Source organism: Hyperolius riggenbachi, chromosome 6 (genome assembly GCF_040937935.1).
Source record: "Hyperolius riggenbachi isolate aHypRig1 chromosome 6, aHypRig1.pri, whole genome shotgun sequence".
In the NCBI taxonomy this organism is placed as follows: Eukaryota; Metazoa; Chordata; class Amphibia; order Anura; family Hyperoliidae; genus Hyperolius; species Hyperolius riggenbachi.
In genome coordinates, this window is record NC_090651.1 from 193,010,452 (window position 1) to 193,031,902 (window position 21,451).

Sequence of the window (21,451 nt, forward strand, 5' to 3'; positions counted from 1 at the left end):
CTTCGCAGGAGTTAATTGGTGGGGAATTAACTGATTCACAGCCATTATTGTTACAACCAGATGAAGGCGCTAAGCAAGTTACACCACCTCATACGTCTGAGTTAGGCGGCGACACTATGGACGTAACGTGTGAGTATGAGGATGATGAAGTACCTGCTGTTGGTGCAGTTTTGCAGGTGTCTGAGGCAAGCAAAGCTGGGCAGGATGATTATGATGATGACGATGATACGGATACCATGTGGGATCCTTAGAGACAAGATGACCAAGGGGACAGCTCAGAGGGGGAGCCAGAGAGGAGTAGGAGGAGACGAGTTGCTGAAAGAAGCAGGGGGAGCTTGTCATCAGAAACAGCTGGTGGCAGTGTCCGGCGCCAGTCAACGTGCCCTTCAACGTCAGGTGCTGATGCCACCATAGTGCAATCACCCCAGGTGGGCTCAGCGGTTTGGAAATTTTTTAATGTGTCGTCCGTAGATCAGAGTAATGCCATCTGTTCTCTCTGCCTCCAAAAATTGAGCCGTGGAAAGGCCAACACCCACGTAGGGACAACTGCCTTACGAAGGCACCTACAGAAAAGGCACAAACTGCAATGGGAAGAGCACCTGAGCAAAAGCAGCACACAAAAGCAAAGCCACCTTCCTCCTCTTCCTCCTTCAGGTGCAGCATCTTCAGCCGCTTTTTCCCTTGCACCTTCACAGCCACCCCACTCCACTCTGCTTCTGCCCTTGAGCGGTTCCTGCTGCTCTGCCCACAGCAGCCAGGTGTCCGTGAAGGAAATATTTGAGCGGAAAAAGCCAATTTCTGACAGTCACCCCCTTGCCCGGTGTCTGATAGCTGGCTTGGCGGAACTGTTACCATACCAGCTGGAGGACTCTGAGGCCTTCCGTAAATTTGTGGCCATTGGGACACCGCAGTGGAAGATACCAGGCCTCAATAATTTTTCTAAAAAGGCTATACCCAAACTGTCCCGTGAAGTTGAGAGGCAAGTGGTGTCATCTCTGGCACACAGCTTTGGGTCAAGGGTCCATCTGACCACGGATGCCTGGTCTGCCAAGCACGGTCAGGGTAGGTACATTACTTACACAGAAAAGAGTTGGGGATTTGCCATGGAACTGCAGCACATATGCTCAAAGTGCTCACCTTGAGAATGTTAGATCAAGAAACTGGTAAATTGGTGCAGCCAGTGTTGATTCATATATAGAAATTATAGCACAGAGTTGGCCATACACACCTAGTACATCTCAGTTGTATACATGATGCTTTATTGAACATACAAAACTGCCGGTATACACCTTTAACGACCAAACCACAGACAGTGTTAAAACATATTTCTGCGCAGAAATTGGAACAATAAAAACCAAGGAGCCATCCCACACAACCCCTAGATCAATACTCTAGGCCTGTGTGCATGGAGTCTGTCAGGGACTCCTCTGCTCCATCCACGCAGGCCCAGCCCACCCACAACACACACACCGACCTTCACCGTGCATACAGCAGCTGCCTCCCCCTAATGGGGATGAGTCCAATGTTAGTGAGCAAGGTGCAGCAGGCAAGCGTTAATCAAGATAGAGGGGTGCAAGCCAGGATACCGTTAGATGGAGCAATATCTCCCATATGTCATCTTATGCAAGCTCTAATTGATTATACTTGCGGTACTCCCAGACTTGAAGTAGTTCCACTTTATCACTCCTTTCCACTCCTCTCCAGTTAGCCGCCGGCCATTCCACTGCAGCAGTGATTCCTCTAACTTGTGTCACTTTCTAATCCACTCCACTCCAACAGTTACCGTCTATGCATTGCACGGAGGGGTGAAGTGCAGGACATTCCTATCCACAATTCTGGGGAAATCAGCTGAACATACCACGCACTGCCATCAGGCTTTGACATATGATTGTCTCTATGCGCTGACTGCGCGCTGACACCATGTCAGCCTTTGATGCTGCAGAGTCATGGTAAGCTCCTCCGCTTTGCCTGGCTATGCCTAGGTGCGGCTAGCGGGCGCTCTCCGGCTGTGGTGTTGTGGGCAGCGGGGAACGCTGAGTACGCGTGGTGTGGCGATAGGCTCCTCGCCACCTTGTGGGACGGCGAACAATTCGGGCCGTCTCTAGTTACTGCCTGCCGGAAGACTTGTAAATCAGTCCCCACACAGCTGTATATCCTTTTTGCGCGCTGCGTGACATCTTCACCACCACCAACAGGGTCCAGTTTAATCCTGAATTTTTAACCACTTGAGGACCGTGGGCTTTACCCCCCTTAAGGACCGGCCACTTTTTTTCCATTCAGACCACTGCAGCTTTCACGGTTTATTGCTCGCTCATACAACCTACCACCTAAATGAATTTTGGCTCCTTTTCTTGTCACTAATAAAGCTTTCTTTTGGTGCTATTTGATTGCTCCTGCGATTTTTACTTTTTATTTTATTCATCAAAAAAGACATGAATTTTGGCAAAAAAATGATTTTTTTAACTTTCTGTGCTGACATTTTTCAAATAAAGTAAAATTTCTGTATACATGCAGCGCGAAAAATGTGGACAAACATGTTTTTGATTAAAAAAAACCCATTCAGTGTATATTTATTGGTTTGGGTAAAAGTTATAGCGTTTACAAACTATGGCGCAAAAAGTGAATTTTCCCATTTTCAAGCATCTATGACTTTTCTGACCACCTGACATGTTTCATGAGGGGCTAGAATTCCAGGATAGTATAAATACCCCCAAATGACCTCATTTTGGAAAGAAGACATCCCAAAGTATTCACTGAGAGGCATAGTGAGTTCATAGAAGATATTAATTTTTGTCACAAGTAAGCGGAAAATGACATTTTGTGACAAAAAAAAAAGATTCCATTTCTTCTAACTTGCGACAAAAAAAAATGAAATCTGCCACGGACTCACCATGCCCCTCTCTGAATACCTTGAAGTGTCTACTTTCCAAAATGGGGTCATTTGTGGGGTGTGTTTACTGTCCTCGCATTTTGGGGGGTGCTAATTTATAAGCACCCCTGTAAAGCCTAAAGGTGCTCATTGGACTTTGGGCCCCTTAGCGCAGTTAGGCTGCAAAAAAGTGCCACACATGTGGTATTGCCGTAGTCAGGAGAAGTAGTATAATGTGTTTTGGGGTGTATTTTTACACATACCGATGCTGGGTGGGAGAAATATCTCTGTAAATGACAATCTTTTGATTTTTTTTTTACACACAATTGTCCATTTACAGAGATCTTTCTCCCACTCAGTATGGGTATGTGTAAAAATACACCCCAAAACACATTATACTACTTCTCCTGAGTACGGCGATACCACATGTGTGGCACTTTTTTGCACCCTAACTGCGCTAAGGGGCCCAAAGTCCAATGAGTACCTTTAGGATTTCACAGGTCATTTTGAGAAATTTCGTTTCAAGACTACTCCTCACGGTTTAGGGCCCCTAAAATGCCAGGACAGTAAAGGAACCCCACAAATGACCCCATTTTCGAAAGAAGACACCCCAAGGTATTCCGTTAGTAGTACGGTGAGTTCATAGAAGATTTTATTTTTTGTCACAAGTTAGCGGAAAATAACACTTTGTGAAAAAAAAACAATACAAATCAATTTCCGCTAACTTGTGACAAAAAATAAAATCTTCTATGAACTCACCGTACTACTAACAGAATACCTTGGGGTGTCTTCTTTCTAAAATGGAGTCATTTGTGGGGTTCCTATACTGTCCTGGCATTTTAGGGGCCCTAAACCGTGAGGAGTAGTCTTGAAACAAAATTTCTCAAAATGACCTGTGAAATCCTAAAGGTACTCATTGGACTTTGGGCCCCTTAGCGCAGTTAGGGTGCAAAAAAGTGCCACACATGTGGTATCGCCGTACTCGGGAGAAGTAGTACAATGTCTTTTGGGGTGTATTTTTACACATACCAATGCTGGGTGGGAGAAATAACTCTGTAAATGGACAACTGTGTGTAAAAAAATCAAAAGATTGTCATTTACAGAGGTATTTCTCCCACCCAGCATGGGTATGTGTAAAAATACACCGCAAAACACATTATACTACTTCTCCCGAGTACGGTGATACCACATGATTGGCACTTTTTTGCAGCCTAACTGCGCTAAGGGGCCCAAAGTCCAATGAGTACCTTTAGGATTTCACAGGTCATTTTTGTTTCAAGACTACTCCTCGCGGTTTAGGGCCCCTAAAATGCCAGGGCAGTATAGGAACCCCACTAATGACCCCATTTTAGAAAGAAGACACCCCAAGGTATTCCGTTAGGAGTATGGTGAGTTCATAGAAGTTTTATTTTTTTGTCACAAGTTAGCGGAAATTGATTTTAATTGGTTTTTTTTCACAAAGTGTAATTTTCCGCTAACTTGTGACAAAAAATAAAATCTTCTATGAACTCACCATACTCCTAACGGAATACATTTGGGTGTCTTCTTTCTAGAATGGGGTCATTTGTGGGGTTCCTATACTGCCCTGGCATTTTAGGGGCCCTAAACCGTGAGGAGTAGTCTTGAAACCAAATGTCGCAAAATGACCTGTGAAATCCTAAAGGTACTCATTGGACTTTGGGCCCCTTAGCGTACTTAGGGTGTAAAAAAGTGCCACATATGTGGTACCGCCGTACTCAGGAGAAGTAGTATAATGTGTTTTGGGGTGTATTTTTACACATACCCATGCTGGGTGGGAGAAATATCTCTGTAAATGACAATTGTTTCATTTTTTTTACCCACAATTGTCCATTTACAGAGAGATTTCTCCCACCCAGCATGGGTATGTGTAAAAATACACCCCAAAACACATTATACTGCTTCTCCTGAGTACGGCGATACCACATGTGTGACACTTTTTTGCAGCCTAGGTCCTAATCACAGGTCATTTTGAGGCATTTGTTTTCTAGACTACTCCTCACGGTTTAGGGCCCCTAAAATGCCAGGGCAGTATAGGAACCCCACAAGTGACCCCATTTTAGAAAGAAGACACCCCAAGGTATTCCGTTAGGTGTATGGCGAGTTCATAGAAGATTTTATTTTTTGTCACAAGTTAGTGAAAAATGACACTTTGTGAAAAAAAAAACAAAAATCAATTTCCGCTAACTTTTGACAAAAAATAAAATCTTCTATGAACTCGTCATACACCTAACAGAATACATTGGGGTGTCTTTTTTCTAAAATGGGATCAGTTTGTGGGGTTCCTATACCGCCCTGGCATTTTACGGGCCCAAAACCGTGAGTAGTCTGGAAACCAAATGTCTCAAAATGACTGTTCAGGGGTATACGCATCTGCAAATTTTGATGAGAGGTGGTCTATGAGGGGGCGAATTTTGTGAATCCGGTCATATGCAGGGTGGCCTTATAGATGACAGGTTGTATTGGGCCTGATCTGATGGATAGGAGTGCTAGGGGGGTGACAGGAGGTGATTGATGGGTGTCTTAGGGGGTGGTTAGAGGGGAAAATAGATGCAATCAATGCACTGGGGAGGTGATCGGAAGGGGGTCTGAGGGGGATCTGAGGGTTTGGCCGAGTGATCAAGAGCCCACACGGGGCAAATTAGGGCCTGATCTGATGGGTAGGTGTGCTAGGGGGTGACAGGAGGTGATTGATGGGTGTCCCAAGGTGTGATTAGAGGGGGGAATAGATGGAAGCAATGCACTGGCGAGGTGATCAGGGCTGGGGCCTGAGGGCATTCTGAGGGTGTGGGCGGGTGATTGAGTGCCCTAGGGGCAGATAGGGGTCTAATCTGATAGGTAGCAGTGACAGGGGGTGATTGATGGGTAATTAGTGGGTGTTTAGGGTAGAGAACAGATATAAACACTGCACTTGGGAGGTGATCTGACGTCGGATCTGCGGGCGAACTATTGGTGTGGGTGGGTGATCAGATTGCCCGCAAGGGGCAGGTTAGGGGCTGATTGATGGGTGGCAGTGCCAGGGGGTGATTGATGGGTGGCAGTGACAGGGGGTGATTGATGGGTGATTGACAGGTGATTGACAGGTGATCAGTGGGTTATTACAGGGAAGAACAGATGTAACTAATGCACTGTCGAATTGATAAGGGGGGGTCTGAGGGCAATCTGAGCGTGTAGGCGGGTGATTGGGTGCCCGCAAGGGGCAGATTAGGGTCTGATCTGATGGGTAACAGTGACAGGTGGTGATAGGGGGTGATTGATGAGTGATTGATGGGTAATTAGTGGGTGTTTAGGGTAGATAACAGATGTAAACACTGCACTTGGGAGGTGATCTGACGTCGGATCTGCGGGCGATCTATTGGTGTGAGTGGGTGATCAGATTGCCCGCAAGGGGCAGGTTAGGGGCTGATTGATGGGTGGCAGTGACAGGGGTGATTGATGGGTGATTGATGGGTGATTGACAGGTGATTGACCGGTGATTGACAGGTGATCAGGGGGATAGATGCATACAGTACACGGGGGGGGGGGGGGTCTGGGGAGAATCTGAGGGGTGGGGGGGTGATCAGGAGGGGGCAGGGGGCAGGGGGGGGATAAAAAAAAAATAGCGTTTACAGATAGTGACAGGGAGTGATTGATGGGTGATTAGGAGGGTGATTGGGTGCAAACAGGGGTCTGGGGGGTGGGCAGGGGGGGGTCTGAGGGGTGCTGTGGGCGATCTGGGGCAGGGGGGGGAGAAATCAGTGTGCTTGGGTGCGACATAGGGTGGCTGCAGCCTGCCCTGGTGGTCCCTCGGACATTGGGACCACCAGGGCAGGAGGCAGCCTGTATAATACACTTTGTAAACATTACAAAGTGTATTATACACTTTGTATCCGGCGATCGTGGGGTTAACATCCCGCCGGCGCTTCCGTATGGCCGGCGGGATGTTGCGGTGGTGAGCGGAGACGGGCGCCGGCGGATGACGCGATCGCTCCGCCCATGCCCTTACAAGGACCGCCAGCTCTGTGGGTGAGCTGGTCCTTGCGGGCTCCACTTCCCGGCCGCCCCTGTGCGTTAGGCGGTCGGGAAGTGGTTAAGGCGCTGCTACATAACCAAATTTTTCTGGCATGTGACTGTGCGTGCCTGATTTTTCTGGCCTCTGGTGCTACACAGTGACTGCAACAACCAAAAAAGGCACGTACATGATGTCAATTTCCCTTCATGATCGTTACCTTGTCGTGGTGAACGGGCTTGCGTATCACAGTCAGTTGTGCTCAAATACCCCTTTTTAAAATTCGAGTTTGGTCGAATTCGAATAGTAAATTATTCGAGGTCAGTCGAATATTCGAGTCGAATCATTTTTACTATTCGATTCGACCTCGGACTTCGAGCTCACTATTCGAGTCGGTATTCGAGCTCATTATTCGAGCTGACTATTCGAATTGGCCTTAAATAGCTTCCAACACTTGTTTTGAGGGTGAATGATGCAAGAAACATCTTTTTTTCCAAGTAACAACAGCAAGTGATTATGTGGGGATGTTCCTTTAAAAAAAAAAGGTGGAAAGAGAAGTTGTGTCCAGAATTTTGTTCAGTACTGTATATACTTCTTCTTCTTCTTCTTTATCTTCTATATCTTCTTCTTCTTCTTCTATATCTTCTTCTATATCTTCTTCTTCTATATCTTCTTCTATATCTTCTTCTTCTTCTTCATCTTCTTCTTTTTCATCTTCTTCTTCTTTTTCATCTTCTTCATCTTCTTCATCATCATCTTCTTCTTCTTCTTCATCTTCTTCATCTTCTTCTTCTTCTTCTTCTTCTTCATCTTCTTCATCTTCTTCATCTTCTTCTTCTTCATCTTCTTCATCTTCTTCTTCTTCATCTTCTTCATCTTCTTCATCTTCTTCTTCTTCATCTTCTCCATCTTCTTCTTCTTCATCTTCTTCTTCTTCATCTTCTTCTTCTTCATCATCATCTTCTTCATCTTCTTCATCTTCTCCATCTTCTTCTTCTTCATCTTCTTCATCTTCTTCATCTTCTCCATCTTCATCTTCTTCATCTTCTTCATCTTCTTCTTCATCTTCTTCTTCTTCTTCTTCTTCATCTTCTTCATCTTCTTCATCTTCTTCTTCTTGATCTTCTTCATCTTCTTCATCTTCTTCATCTTCTTCTTCATCTTCTTCTTCTTCTTCTTCATCTTCTTCATCTTCTTCTTCTTCTTCTTCATCTTCTCCATCTTCTTCTTCTTCATCTTCTTCATCTTCTTCTTCTTGATCTATATCTTCTTTATCTATATCTTCTTCTATATCTTCTTCTTCATCTTCTTCTTCTTCTTCATCTTCTTCATCTTCTTCTTCTTCTTCATCATCATCTTCTTCATCTTCTCCATCTTCTTCTTCTTCATCTTCTTCATCTTCTTCATCTTCTTCATCTTCTCCATCTTCTCCATCTTCATCTTCTTGATCTTCTTCTTCTTGATCTTCTTCATCTTCTTGATCTTCTTCATCTTCTTCTTCTTCTTCTTCTTCTTCATCTTCATCTTCTTCTTCATCTTCTTCTTCTTCTCCTTCTTCTTCTTCTCCTTCTTCTTCTTCTTCTTCTTCTCCTTCTTCTTCTTCTTCTCCTTCTTCTTCTCCTTCTTCTTCTTCTCCTTTTTCTATATCGTCTTCTTCTTCTTCACTTATTTCTCTTTTCAATTTTTTTTTTAAAGAAATGCAGCTATTTTTGAGCGTAACAAATAGCTGGTGGCGCACGCATGTTGGAAGCGCCATTGTATGTGCTCCCTGGCAGTGGAAACACACAGACAGCAGGAGGTAAATTCAACAGCAGGAGGAGGAGGATGAGTGTGTGGCAGCAGGCAGTCAATGAGGCAGGCAGCGTGACATAATAGCCCTGGTACCTAGCTGTGATACCAGAGCTGTAAATAAACACAGCAGGCAGGAGGTCCCAGACAGCGGTCGTGCAGCCCACATCGTGTCCAATACACAACTGGGACAACACAGTTTTCAACCCGGGCACCTCTGAAAAATTAAACCTTTTTTTTTTTATGGTTTTGTAGTTTTGGTTTTACAACCAATTACACAGATATAGCTATTTTTTGACGTAATAGCTGGTGGCAGAGTGGCAGCAGAATGTAATTCTGTGTACCCTGGCAGTGGGAAAAACAGACCGACAGCAGCAGCAGCAGGAGGAATGGAGGAGTAATGTGAGCAGCTATTGTTTGACGTAATAGCTGGTGGCAGAGTGGCAGCAGAATGTAATTCTGTGTACCCTGGCAGTGGGAAACACAGACAGACAGCAGCAGCAGCAGGAGGAATGGAGGAGTAGTGTGAGTGTGGCAGCAGGCAGGCAGCGTGACATAATAGCCCTGGTACCTAGCGGGTGATACCAGGGCTGTAAATAAACACAACAGGAGGTCCCAGACAGCGGTCGTGCAGCCCACATCGTGTCCAATACACAACTGGGACAACACAGTTTTCAACCCGGGCACCTCTGAAAAATTAAACCTTTTTTTTTTTTTTATGGTTTTGTAGTTTTAGTTTTACAACCAATTACACAGATATAGCTATTTTTTTACGTAATAGCTGGTGGCAGAGTGGCAGCAGAATGTATATCTGTGTACCCTGGCAGTGGGAAACACAGACAGACAGCAGCAGCAGCAGGAGGAATGGAGGAGTAGTGTGAGTGTGGCAGCAGGCAGGCAGCGTGACATAATAGCCCTGGTACCTAGCGGGTGATACCAGGGCTGTAAATAAACACAACAGGAGGTCCCAGACAGCGGTCGTGCAGCCCACATCGTGTCCAATACACAACTGGGACAACACAGTTTTCAACCCGGGCACCTCTGAAAAATTAAACCTTTTTTTTTTTTTATGGTTTTGTAGTTTTGGTTTTACAACCAATTACACAGATATAGCTATTTTTTGACGTAATAGCTGGTGGCAGAGTGGCAGCAGAATGTAATTCTGTGTACCCTGGCAGTGGGAAACACAGACAGACAGCAGCAGCAGCAGGAGGAATGAAGGAGTAGTGTGAGTGTGGCAGCAGGCAGGCAGCGTGACATAATAGCCCTGGTACCTAGCGGGTGATACCAGGGCTGTAAATAAACACAACAGGAGGTCCCAGACAGCGGTCGTGCAGCCCACATCGTGTCCAATACACAACTGGGACAACACAGTTTTCAACCCGGGCACCTCAGAAAAATTAAACCTTTTTTTTTTTTATGGTTTTTTGGTTTTGTTTGTAAAACAAATTACACAGATATATAGCTATTTTTTGACGTAATAGCTGGTGGCAGAGTGGCAGCAGAATGTAAATCTGTGTACCCTGGCAGTGGGAAACACAGACAGACAGCAGAAGGGCAGTACACAGCAGCCCACTGTAGTTGTAAAATGTGTGGCTGCAGGCGACGTAATAGTCAAAGTGAACCAGGCTGGCTTAGTGAGCAGGAGCCAGGAGGTGGTAAAGGGTGGTAAGGCACATTAACGATGGTTCTAAGTTCCGGCAGCCAGTTCATGTCCCCCTCTCGCCGACAACAGGGGCCAGGAACTCGCCTTCCACCCACGCCTGGTTCATCTTGAGAAACGTCAGTCTGTCCACAGACTTGTGAGACAGACGTGAGCGTTTCTCGGTGACCACGCCACCAGCTGCACTGAAGCAGCGCTCGGACAGCACGCTGGAAGGGGGGCAGGACAGCACTTCCAGGGCGTACTGCGCCAGCTCGCTCCAGATCTCCAGGCGCTTGACCCAATACTCCATGGGATCAACAGGGGCATCGCTGTCAAGCCCGCTGTAGGACCCCATGTAGTCAGCCACCATGCGGGTCAGGCGCTGGCTGTGACCGGAGGAGGATGCTGCTGCATGCACCTCCTCTCTAGTCACTGCTGCCGGAGCCTCTACAGTCCTGTAGAGCTCGTGGCTGAGAGACAGCAGGTCTGTGGGGCGCTTGCTGCTGGATGCAGGCACCTGCTGCTGCCTCTGTGCTGGCTGGACAGTGGGGGTGGAAGGCTGGGGGAAGGCTTCCTCCAAGCGCTCAACAAGGGCCTGCTGCAAGCTCCTTATTTGTTGCGCTGGGTCTCCTCCTGCAGGCGGCAGGAACTGGCTCAACTTCCCCTTGAGGCGCAGGTCCAACATCATGCTGATCCAGATGTCCTCCCTCTGCTTCATCTGGATCACCCTGGGGTCCCTGCGCAGGCACGTCAGCATGTGCGCTGCCATTGGGAAGAGGCGGGCCACGTCTGCTGGCACATCGACGGCAGTGCTGTCCTCCTCATCCTCCTCCTCTGCCGCCTCATCCTCTCTCCACCCCCGCACCAACTCAGCTGCGCTGTGCTGATCCCCCTCATCAGCAGCAAGGTCAGGGACCTCCACCAAGTCCTCCTCCTCCTCCCCCTTTAGAGGTGGACTGTGCAGCTGCTTGCCGCTCCTGCTGGTCCAAGGCTGCCGCTCCCTGTTCCAGCAAAGCATCGAGGGCCCTGTTCAGCAGACAAACCAGGGGCACCCACTCGCAGACCATAGCATGGTCCCTGCTCACCATGTTAGTGGCCTGCAGAAAGGGAGCCAGCACTAAGCACACCTGCTGCATGTGCCTCCAGTCATCATCGGGGACGATGGACGGGATGTTGCTGGTCTTGTCCCTTCTCTGAGCGGCGGAAACAGTGGCCAGGGCAAGGTACTGGTTGACAGCGTGCTTCTGTTCAACCAGACGCTCCAACATCGCCAGGGTGGAGTTCCAGCGAGTCGGAACGTCAAGGATCACCCGATGGCGTGGCAGCTCCAGCTCCTTTTGCACGTCTTCCAGGCTCACACAGGCTGCAGCCGAGCGCCGGAAGTGACGCACAACGTTCCTTGCCGTTTCCAGCAGTTCGCCCATCCCCTGGTAGGTGCGCAAGAACTTCTGCACCACCAGGTTCAGCACGTGGGCAAGACAGGGGATGTGGGTCAGGTTTCCCCTGTCTATTGCGGCAACCAGATTGGCCCCATTGTCGGCCACCACCTCTCCGACTCTGAGGCCTATGGGGGTCAGCCAAATCCTCTCCTGCTCCTGGAGTTTGGCCAACACATGGGTTGCCGTCAGCTTGGTCTTCCCAAGGCTGACCAAGTGCAGCAGCGCTTGGCAGTGGCGGGCCTTCACGCTGCTGCTGAGGCGGGGGGTTTGGCCAGGTGTGCCGGAGGATGGCAAAGGATCGGAGGAACCTGCTGCAGTTCCCCCGACCCTGCGGGGTGGCACCACCCACTGTGTTGCTGCTGCTGCTGTGCCCGCTGCTGCTCTCCCATCCTCACCCCCTTCCACCAAGCTGACCCAGTGGACAGTGAAGGACAGGTAGCGGCCTGTCCCGAAGCGGCTGCTCCAGGAGTCCATGGTGACGTGGACCCTTTCACCAACCGCGTGCTCCAGCCCTCGCTCCACATTGGCCATCACAAAGCGGTGCAGTGCAGGAATGGCCTTGCGGGCGAAGAAGTGTCTGCTGGGGAGCTGCCAGTCTGGGGCTGCGCAAGCAAGCAGCGCACGAATGTCGCTCCCCTCCTGCACAAGCGTGTACAGCAGGAGTTGGGAGCACATGGCCCGTGCCAGCAAGCCGTTCAGCTGCCGCACGCGACGGCTGCTGGGAGGCAGAGCCCTAACCACCCCCTGGAAGGACTCGCTCAAAAGGCTCTGGCGTGGCCTTTTGCTGGCACGGGAATCAGCAGACACAGCAGAGGAGGCCACTGAGGACTGGCTGCCAGAACAGGCCTCAGTGTCGGCGGCAGGAGTTGCAGAGGGGGGAGGAGCAGTGCATTTCCGCACTCCTGCTGGTGCTGCTAGAGGAGCAGGAGGGCGGGTGGCTGCTGTTGTTGCTGCTGCTGCTGAAGGCTGTGCAGTGATGGGTGTGGTGCCACTGCCAGCACCATATGCCTTCAGCCTCTGGAACTCCTCATGCTGGTGGAAATGTTTCGCAGCAAGGTGGTTGATGAGCGAGCTGGTGCTGAACTTTAAGGGGTCTGCACCTCTGCTCAACTTCCGCTGACAGTGGTTGCAAGTGGCGTACTTGCTGTACACTGTGGGCATGGTGAAAAAGCGCCAGATTGGTGACAAAAACAACCCCCTACGGCATGGAACCGCTGCTGCCTGTCTCCCTGTGGTGGTTGGGGGGGGGAGGGGCTTGGGTGCGGCTGGTGGTGGTACTGGCAGATGCTGCTGCTGCTGCTGCTGAGCCTGAGACACCAGCAGGCTGGGGGACCTGCCTACTGCTGCCAATGCTTGCAATGATGCGCCTCCTTGCAAGGCCCACAAGCGCATCCTCCTCCTCCTCCTCAGAGCTGCTGATGACGACACCCCCTGGAGCTGGTGGCTCCCAGTCTCTGTCTGTCACCGTGTCATCATCATCCTCCCCCTCCTGAAACATGTCCTGCTGGGATGATGACCCCCCAAACTCCTCTCCTGATGCATGGATGGGCTGCTTGACTGTCGCCACAGTTTTGCTGTCCAATCCCTCATCCCCAAAGTGCCCATCAGCATCTCCTCCTCCAAATCGCCAACAACAGCAGACAATTGACTCATCATGCCTGGGGTCAAAAGAGTGCTGAGTGACAGGTCGGCGACTGACGGTGAACTGGCCTCCTCCCCAGGCCCTGCTGGGCGGCTGCTGCGAACAGGGGTGGTGGTGGTGAGGGTGGAGGCCTCGGATGCAGAGCTGATGGCGGGCTGCTCATCCTCCGTCATCAGTTGCACCACAGTGTCTGCATCCTTTTCATCAATGGGACGTTTCCGACCCGGCTGGAGGAAAATCGGAGCAGGTGCTACACGCTGCTGCTGCTGTGTCTCTGCAGCGTGAGTTGCAGATGCTCCTGCTGGGCGGCGCCCAAGGCGTCCACGGCCAGTGGCTATAGGAGGAATCTTAGCCACTGACGCTGCTGCTGCTGCGGAACTGTGCATGGTGCTCCCTCTCCTCCTGATTCCCTTGCTGCCCTTCCCCTTGCCCAGACCGCGCTGGCTGCCACTTCCAGACATCTTCGATGTTTTGGGCGTAAACACAAAAGTTTTTTAAAAGGGCGGGTGAAAAGTGGGGTACTTTAATGGAGTGGGTTGGTGGGCGAGGTGACTGAGTGAGTGTCTAGTACAGTAAGTAAGTAGTAACAGAGTCAGTAAGTACAACTAGAAGTTACAATAACCAGTAGTAATAATCACAAGGAAATAGAGTGTGTGTACACAGACAGTGAGTGAGTGCACGCACACGCAGGAGCTAGCCTATGAACAGTGACTGAGTGTCGCTACTAGTACAGTAAGTAGTAACAGTAAGTACAACCAGAAATTACAATAATCAATCAGTAATCAGAAGGAAATAGAGTGTGTGTACAGTAACAGTGACAGTGAGTGTCCTAGTACAGTTACAGTATATAACTATTCAGAAGGAAATAGAGTGTGTGTACAGTACACAGACAGTGAGTGCACGCACACGCAGGAGCTAGTGGCCTATGAACAGTGACAGTGAGTGTCCTAGTACAGTTACAGTATATCACTATTCAGAAGGAAATAGAGTGTGTGTACAGTACACAGGCAGTGAGTGCACGCACACGCAGGAGCTAGTAGCCTATGAACAGTGACAGTGAGTGTCCTAGTACAGTTACAGTATATAACTATTCAGAAGGAAATAGAGTGTGTGTACAGTACACAGACAGTGAGTGCACGCACACGCAGGAGCTAGTAGCCTATGAACAGTGACAGTGAGTGTCCTAGTACAGTTACAGTATATAACTATTCAGAAGGAAATAGAGTGTGTGTACACTACAGTACACAGACAGTGAGTGCACGCACACGCAGGAGCTAGTAGCCTATGAACAGTGACAGTGAGTGTCCTAGTACAGTTACAGTATATAACTATTCAGAAGGAAATAGAGTGTGTGTACACTACAGTACACAGACAGTGAGTGCACGCACACGCAGGAGCTAGTAGCCTATGAACAGTGTCAGTGAGTGAGTGTCCTAGTACAGTTACAGTATATAACTAATCAGAAGAAACTAGAGTGTGTGTACACTACAGTACACAGACAGTGAGTGCACGCACACGCAGGAGCTAGCCTATGAACAGTGACAGTCAGTGAGTGTCCTAGTACAGTTACAGTATATAACTATTCAGAAGGAAATAGAGTGTGTGTACAGTACACAGACAGTGAGTGCACGCACACGCAGGAGCTAGTAGCCTATGAACAGTGACTGAGTGAGTGTCCTAGTACAGTTACAGTATATAACTACAATACAAAATACAATCAATCAGTACTAAAGGACAGCAGAAATACTGGTATAGATGAGAAATAAACAGAGGACAGGAGAGCCCTGAGGCCTAAAGCTGTAAGCCTGCAGCAGCTGTCTGAGTCTCTCTCTATGTAACACAAAAGCTACTAACTAAAATACAATGTCTATCTAACTAACAACAATATAGGTGTATATAGGAGGTGTATGTGAGCAAAAACGCTAGGTAAATGACCACAATAAAGCTCTTGCTAAGCCAACGCACAAAGGAGCAGATCTCTCTCTGTGCAAAGTCGGGCAAGGACGGAGAAACGGAACATGGCGGCCGCTATTTATAGGGTAGGGGCTGGCCAGGGTCCCCCTCAGTGATTGGCTGCCGTCAGAGGGCCTGGGAGCCCTCTGATTGGCTCTAAGGACATCAATCTGGGCTATGACGCTATTCGAGCTCGGTATTCGAGCTCGAATAGCGCTGTTAGCTCGAATAGCGCGAATAGTGAATGGGCTATTCGAGTTCACTCGAATAGCCCATTCGAATAGCTCCAGCTATTCGGAGCTCGAATACCGAGCTCGAATAGCTGAAAAAGAGCTCGAATATTCGAGCTACTCGAATATTCGAGCTCTGCTGAGCACCACTGATCACAGTGAAGCAATGACCTATACGAGTGTGTTGGGGGCAAACCCAAGATGATAAGGTCATTGCTTCATAGTGGACAAACCAAATTCGATCGGCTGGATACATTTTGACAAAACCTTTTTTTTTAATGGTCACCTCAGGCTATCATTCAATAAAGCCTATTAGGCCAACACTGGGCCCACACTGCAGAACCAGTGTTTTTCTGATCACTTTACTGTCCTTGAACTACCTCAGCCCGACCATAGGGGCTGGAAAACCGACATTGCCTGCACTCTCGCCAATAAGCGCACAAGCATAGCGACCACTAAAGGGTGGGCCATTTATATAATTACACCTTAATGAAATGGGAATGGTTGGTGATATTAACTTCCTGTTTGTGGCACATTAGTATATGTGAGGGGGGAAACTTTTCAAGATGGGTGGTGACCATGGCGGCCATTTTTAAGTTGGCCATTTTGAATCCAACGTTTGTTTTTTAAATAGGAAGAGGGTCATGTGACACATCAAACTTATTGGGAATTTCACAAGAAAAACAATGGTGTGCTTGGTTTTAACATAACTTTATTCTTTCATGAGTTATTTACAAGTTTCTGACCACTTATAAAATGTGTTCAATGTGCTGCCCATTGTGTTGAATTGTCAATGCAACCCTCTTCTCCCACTCTTCACACACTGATAGCAACACCGCAGGAGAAATGCTAGCACAGGCTTCCAGAATCCGTAGTTTCAGGTGCTACACATCTCCCTCCACTCGACCTCCTCTACGTCACAAGACTGCGCTCTAGAGTGTTGAGGATCACAAGTGATCCATCTCACCCAGGCCACCGCTACTTTAGCAGGCTTCCATCAGGCCGGAGGTTTCGGGTCATTGCCACCAAGACCGAAAGGCACAGGAACTCCTTCTTCCCCTCTGCTGTCAACCTCTTAAACTCCTCCTAAACTACAGTCACGTACCCCCACCCGACCAGGGTCCCCCTGAACTGCAACCGAAGAGACCTGAAGTGGGAAACTATACTGTATCTACTATGTCACCACCTCTTTTGCTGTCTAGTGTTCACGGTCTGTTTTGCTGTCCAGTGTCCACGATCTGTTAGTGTTACTGTCTTATTGTGCTATTATCTATTGTCTATTGTAAGTTTGTGCTATTATCCACTGTCTTACTTTGCTTCTGAGTTATGTACGTGACAAATCCAATTCCGGGCATGACCCAGTCATGCTTGGCGAAATAAAGGATTCTGATTCTGATCTTCACAGCATAGACAATTGCCTTCAGATGACCTCAAAGATAAAAGTCTAAGGGGGTCAGATCGGGAGACCTTGGGGGCTATTCAACTGGCCCACGACGACCAATACACTTTCCAGGAAACTGTTCATCTAGGAAGAGGGTCGTGTGACACATCAAACTTATTGGGGATTTCACAAGAAAAAAAATGGTGTGCTTGGTTTTAACTTAACTTAAAGTTATTTACAAGTTTCTGACCACTTATAAAATGTGTTTGTTACGGTGGTGGATTGAGGTGCTGGTTTTAGTCCGGTTCCGGTGGTTAGTTGACCCTTCCACTAAGGAACGAGGTTTTACCCAGATGCGGGGTCTAAGTGACCATGGGTCTTCACCAAAATGCCCTGGACATCGCAGCCTAGTGCCCTCCAGGTCGCAAACTGGGATCGCTTCACTAGTGGTCGAGAGAACTAGTACCACAATGTGGAGATGAAGAAGGAAAGAAGCGTAGTAGATAAACAAGCTGAAGTGAGGGCAGGCAGAAGACAGGAGAATCCGAGGTACAGGCCGAGGTCGGGCAGGCAGCAGACAGGAGAATCCGAAGTACAGGCTGAGGTCGGGGCAGGCAGCAGATAGGAGAATCCGAGGTACAGGCCAAGGTCGGGGCAGGCAGCAGACAGAGGAAATCCAAGGACAGTCAGAGTCAAAGCCAAGGGAGAGGAGATCGAGAGTGGTCAGGCAAGCCGGGTCATCAACAGGTAAACAGGATCAGCAACAGAGATTCTTCCGGAGAAGGCGTTCCACACTAGCTGTCAGAATAAACAGCACAGAACACTGGCTGGGGGAGGTCTTTTATAGCAGAATCTGGCGCCAAAACTTCTGTGCATGCGCGTACGCACCCACGCCTGTATGCACTTTTTTCGGCGCATGCGCGTACGCACTCGTATCCGGCGCACGTGTATGACCTTATTCGCAATGTGCGCTGTGCTCTGCGCATGCGTGCGCGAAACATTGCGCAACCACGCACAGACCTGTGTACACCACCGGCCATAGACAACAATCCACAGCCAGCAGTGCGCATGCGCGCAGGGGGAACGGAACGGCGGGACAACAAAGCAACGTGAGTATTACATTGCCCTCCTCTTAAGGGCAGTCTCCGAATGCCTACTAGGGCTGGTTTTTCAGGATGAGCCCTGTGGAACACCTTAACCAATCTGGGTGCATTAATGCTGCGTGCAGGTTCCCAAGAGTTTTCTTCTGGACCACCTCCTTTCCACCTCGAATTCCTCTTTTCCATCCACAAGGATTGGTTCAGGAGAACTGGTACTTTTACCTTGAACAGAATCTGCAACCACTTTTTTGAGACATGATACATGGAAAACCGGGTGTACCCGTAGGTTCTCAGGTAGTGAAAGTTTAAATGCCACCTCATTGATCTTCTTAAGAATGGAGAATGGGCCAATATATTTTGGACCCAATTTCCTGGAGGGACAACACAGTTTTATATTGGTTGTGTGTCATGCACACTATAGATGCGGATAGCGGCGCATCTGACATTGCAGCAGCTCCCGCTGCGGCGTCTCCGGGCCTCCCGCCGGTGTCAGGGAGGTCCGGTCTGTTAGGGGATGTTGGCGAGTGTCGGGCTCGCGCGCGGATCGCCAGCATACTTATGGTCTTAGGAGACATGTCAGCTGACCGCTGCCTGCCCAATCCTGCATTCTGATTGGTTGGGCTTCTGGGGCGGCGCCGTTTAAATTATCCGCAGTATATCAGGACCTGCTTGTCATTTGCTCTTTGTCTATTGTTGCGAAAACTTCACAGTGATAGCTCTCAGACCTTAGTCAGAGCCTGGTGTGTTTGAACCGGCAGGAACCCGGGGATTCACACATAGCATAGGATTATTACTATTATTATTGTATTGATTATTTCTGTGTATGACCTTTTGCCTGAACCTCTGATTACTCTCTGCCTCCCGATTCTGTACCTTACCAATCTGATCTGTTGCCGAACCCTCTGCCTGAATACTGACCCTGATTTCTGCCTTACGATTCTGTACCTTTGCCAATCTGATCTGTTGCCGACCTTTGCCTGAATACCGACTCCGATTTCTGTTTGACGATGCTGTACCTCTGATTGACCGATCTGTTACTGACTTTGCCTGTATGACCACTCTCTGTAATTGATAGCCCCTGTCACTCTGGGCTATCACTCGCCAGTACTTCGGTTTATTACTGTGCACCCAAACATGTGTGATCACACAATTGAATAAATTACTGACTATTGTTCTGATAGAGCTCGTTCTGGTCATCCGATACGTCACTGATCGTTACATTGTGGATAACTATGTTTAGCTATTTCCTGCGCCTGTTGAAGGTTCTTCTGGAGTAAAGAAAAATTTTCAGAAAGCCAGAGGATTCTTTCCTTTACCTTAGACACCATGGAGTCTGTGGTAATTTTAGGAAAAATAGTTGGGTGAAAACCAAAGTTGGCTAGAAAAAATGATTGATTGGTAGCAGAATGTTGAGCGTTGTTATAAATGAACTCCGCTAATGGTAATAATGAAGACCAGTCATCTTGTGCAGAGGTAAAACAGGGAAGTGTTTGGTTTGTTCTTTCCGTTTGTCCGTTAGATTATGGGTGGTAACCAGAAGACATGGATGAATGGATTCCCAACTGCTTGCATAATTCCTGCCAGAACGTGGAAGTGAATTGCACTTCTCTCTCCGATACCACATCAGATGGTAGGCCATGCAGTCTTACAACTTTTCTAATAAAAACATCAGCTGTAATAATGGCAGAAGGAATTTTCTTGAGTGCAATGAAATGAGCCATCTTTGTCAGGTGGTCAACAATTACAAGAATAGCTGTATTGCCAGCAGAAGGAGGTAAATCCACAATAAAATCCATGGTGATCATCTCCCAGGGGCGGTTTGAAATAGGTAAGGGAGAAAGTAAGCCTCAGGGCTTGGATCTCACTGTCTTGGACCTAGCACAGGTAGGGCAAGCGGAAACATAGTTAAAGCAGTCAGTCCTCATTTCAGGCCACCAAAAACTTCTCTGCAATAATTCTAGGGTCTTGACATTGCCAAAGTGTCCAGCAAGTTTATGGTCATGATACATCTGCAGGATTTTCCAATCTAAGATCCTGTGGAACAAAGATCTTGCCCCTATTTAAGAACAAACCTTCTAGGTATTGTAAACCTTGGGCTGGGTCTGGTTGAAGAGAACTTGATACTTGCTTGATCCGGGAAAGGGTGTCCGACTGGATAAGTAAAGTTCTTGCATGCAAGAATAGTATCTGGAACTTGTGTTACTCCTTTTTCAGGGAACATACGAGATAAGGCGTCTGCTTTACTGTTTTTGGAGCCAGGACAGTAAGTTATATGGAATTCAAATAGAGAGAAAAAGAGTGCCCACCAGGCTTGTCGAGGGTGGAGTCTCTTGGCTGTGCGTAAGTATCCCAGATTCTTATGATTGGTGTAGACTAGGATCGGATGAAGGGCTCCTTCAAGAAGATATCTCCACTCCTACAGGGCTAATTTGATGGCTAGAAGCCCTCTGTCTCCGATATCGTAATTCCTCTATGTAACGATTGGTGTCAGCGAGAACATATTTCTCTGATTATTGGTGATCTGCAGTATCACCAATAATACAGATGCTATACCTGATTATGTGTGATCTGCAGAATCACCAATAATACTGGTATAGCCAGAAACAGGACAACCAATGTAAGGGTATGTGTTTGGTAATGATAGAGATACCCGCTTTCGCAGAGGAGCTAGGAGATAGGAATATCTCTATATAAGACAGGAATACAAACTCCAGCAAGCTGGAGATACAGACAATAGTGAGATAGTTCACCCGAGGAGCGGGTAGAACTATAATTAACAACCGTGCTGGTCACCCGAGGGGCGGGTGATTCAGACTGTAGTGTAGTCACTATCACCTGAGGGGCAGGTAGAAAGGATAGTACTGTAGTGACTATTCACCTGAGGAGCAGGTGATAAAGACTGTATTGCAGCAACTGACCACCTGAGGAGCAGGTGATTCAGACTGTACTGCAGCTACTGACCACTTGAGGAGCAGGTAATTCAGACTGTACTGCAGCTACTGATCACCAGAGGAGCAGGTGATTCAGACTGTACTGCAGCTACTGATCACCTGAGGGGCAGGTGATTCAGATAGTACTGCAGCCAGTATTCACCTGTGAAGCAGGTGACGCTAGTAGAGGATCCCTCACCAGTGACTAGGCTCACTGGTGAGGACAGGAGAGTCAGACAAGCAGGTTTGGCAACGAGCGGACAGATATGGTACAGAGACAGAAAGCTAGATCAGAATATTGTTTCAGGCAGAGTCGGCAACTATATCAGATAGGCAAAGGTACAGGATCAGTAAACAGAAGAGTAGTCAAGCTAGCAGAAGGTCATAACAAATAATACAATTCAATTAGTACTGTAAGCTATCAACAGAATCTGGATAAGTGTGGATCCCCAGCTCCTGCTGGTTCTA

The 21,451-nt window shown here is 48.2% G+C and overlaps 1 protein-coding gene and 1 pseudogene across 3 annotated transcripts in view; one reads left to right on the forward strand and one right to left on the reverse strand.

Moving 5' to 3' along the window:
• The window catches only part of SLC37A2 (solute carrier family 37 member 2), a 1,087,044-nt gene that overhangs the window by 718,529 nt on the left and 347,064 nt on the right, over positions 1-21,451 (reverse strand). The gene's annotated exons all lie outside the window — the stretch shown is intronic.
• Positions 7,574-8,233, forward strand: LOC137522622 (uncharacterized; annotated as a pseudogene).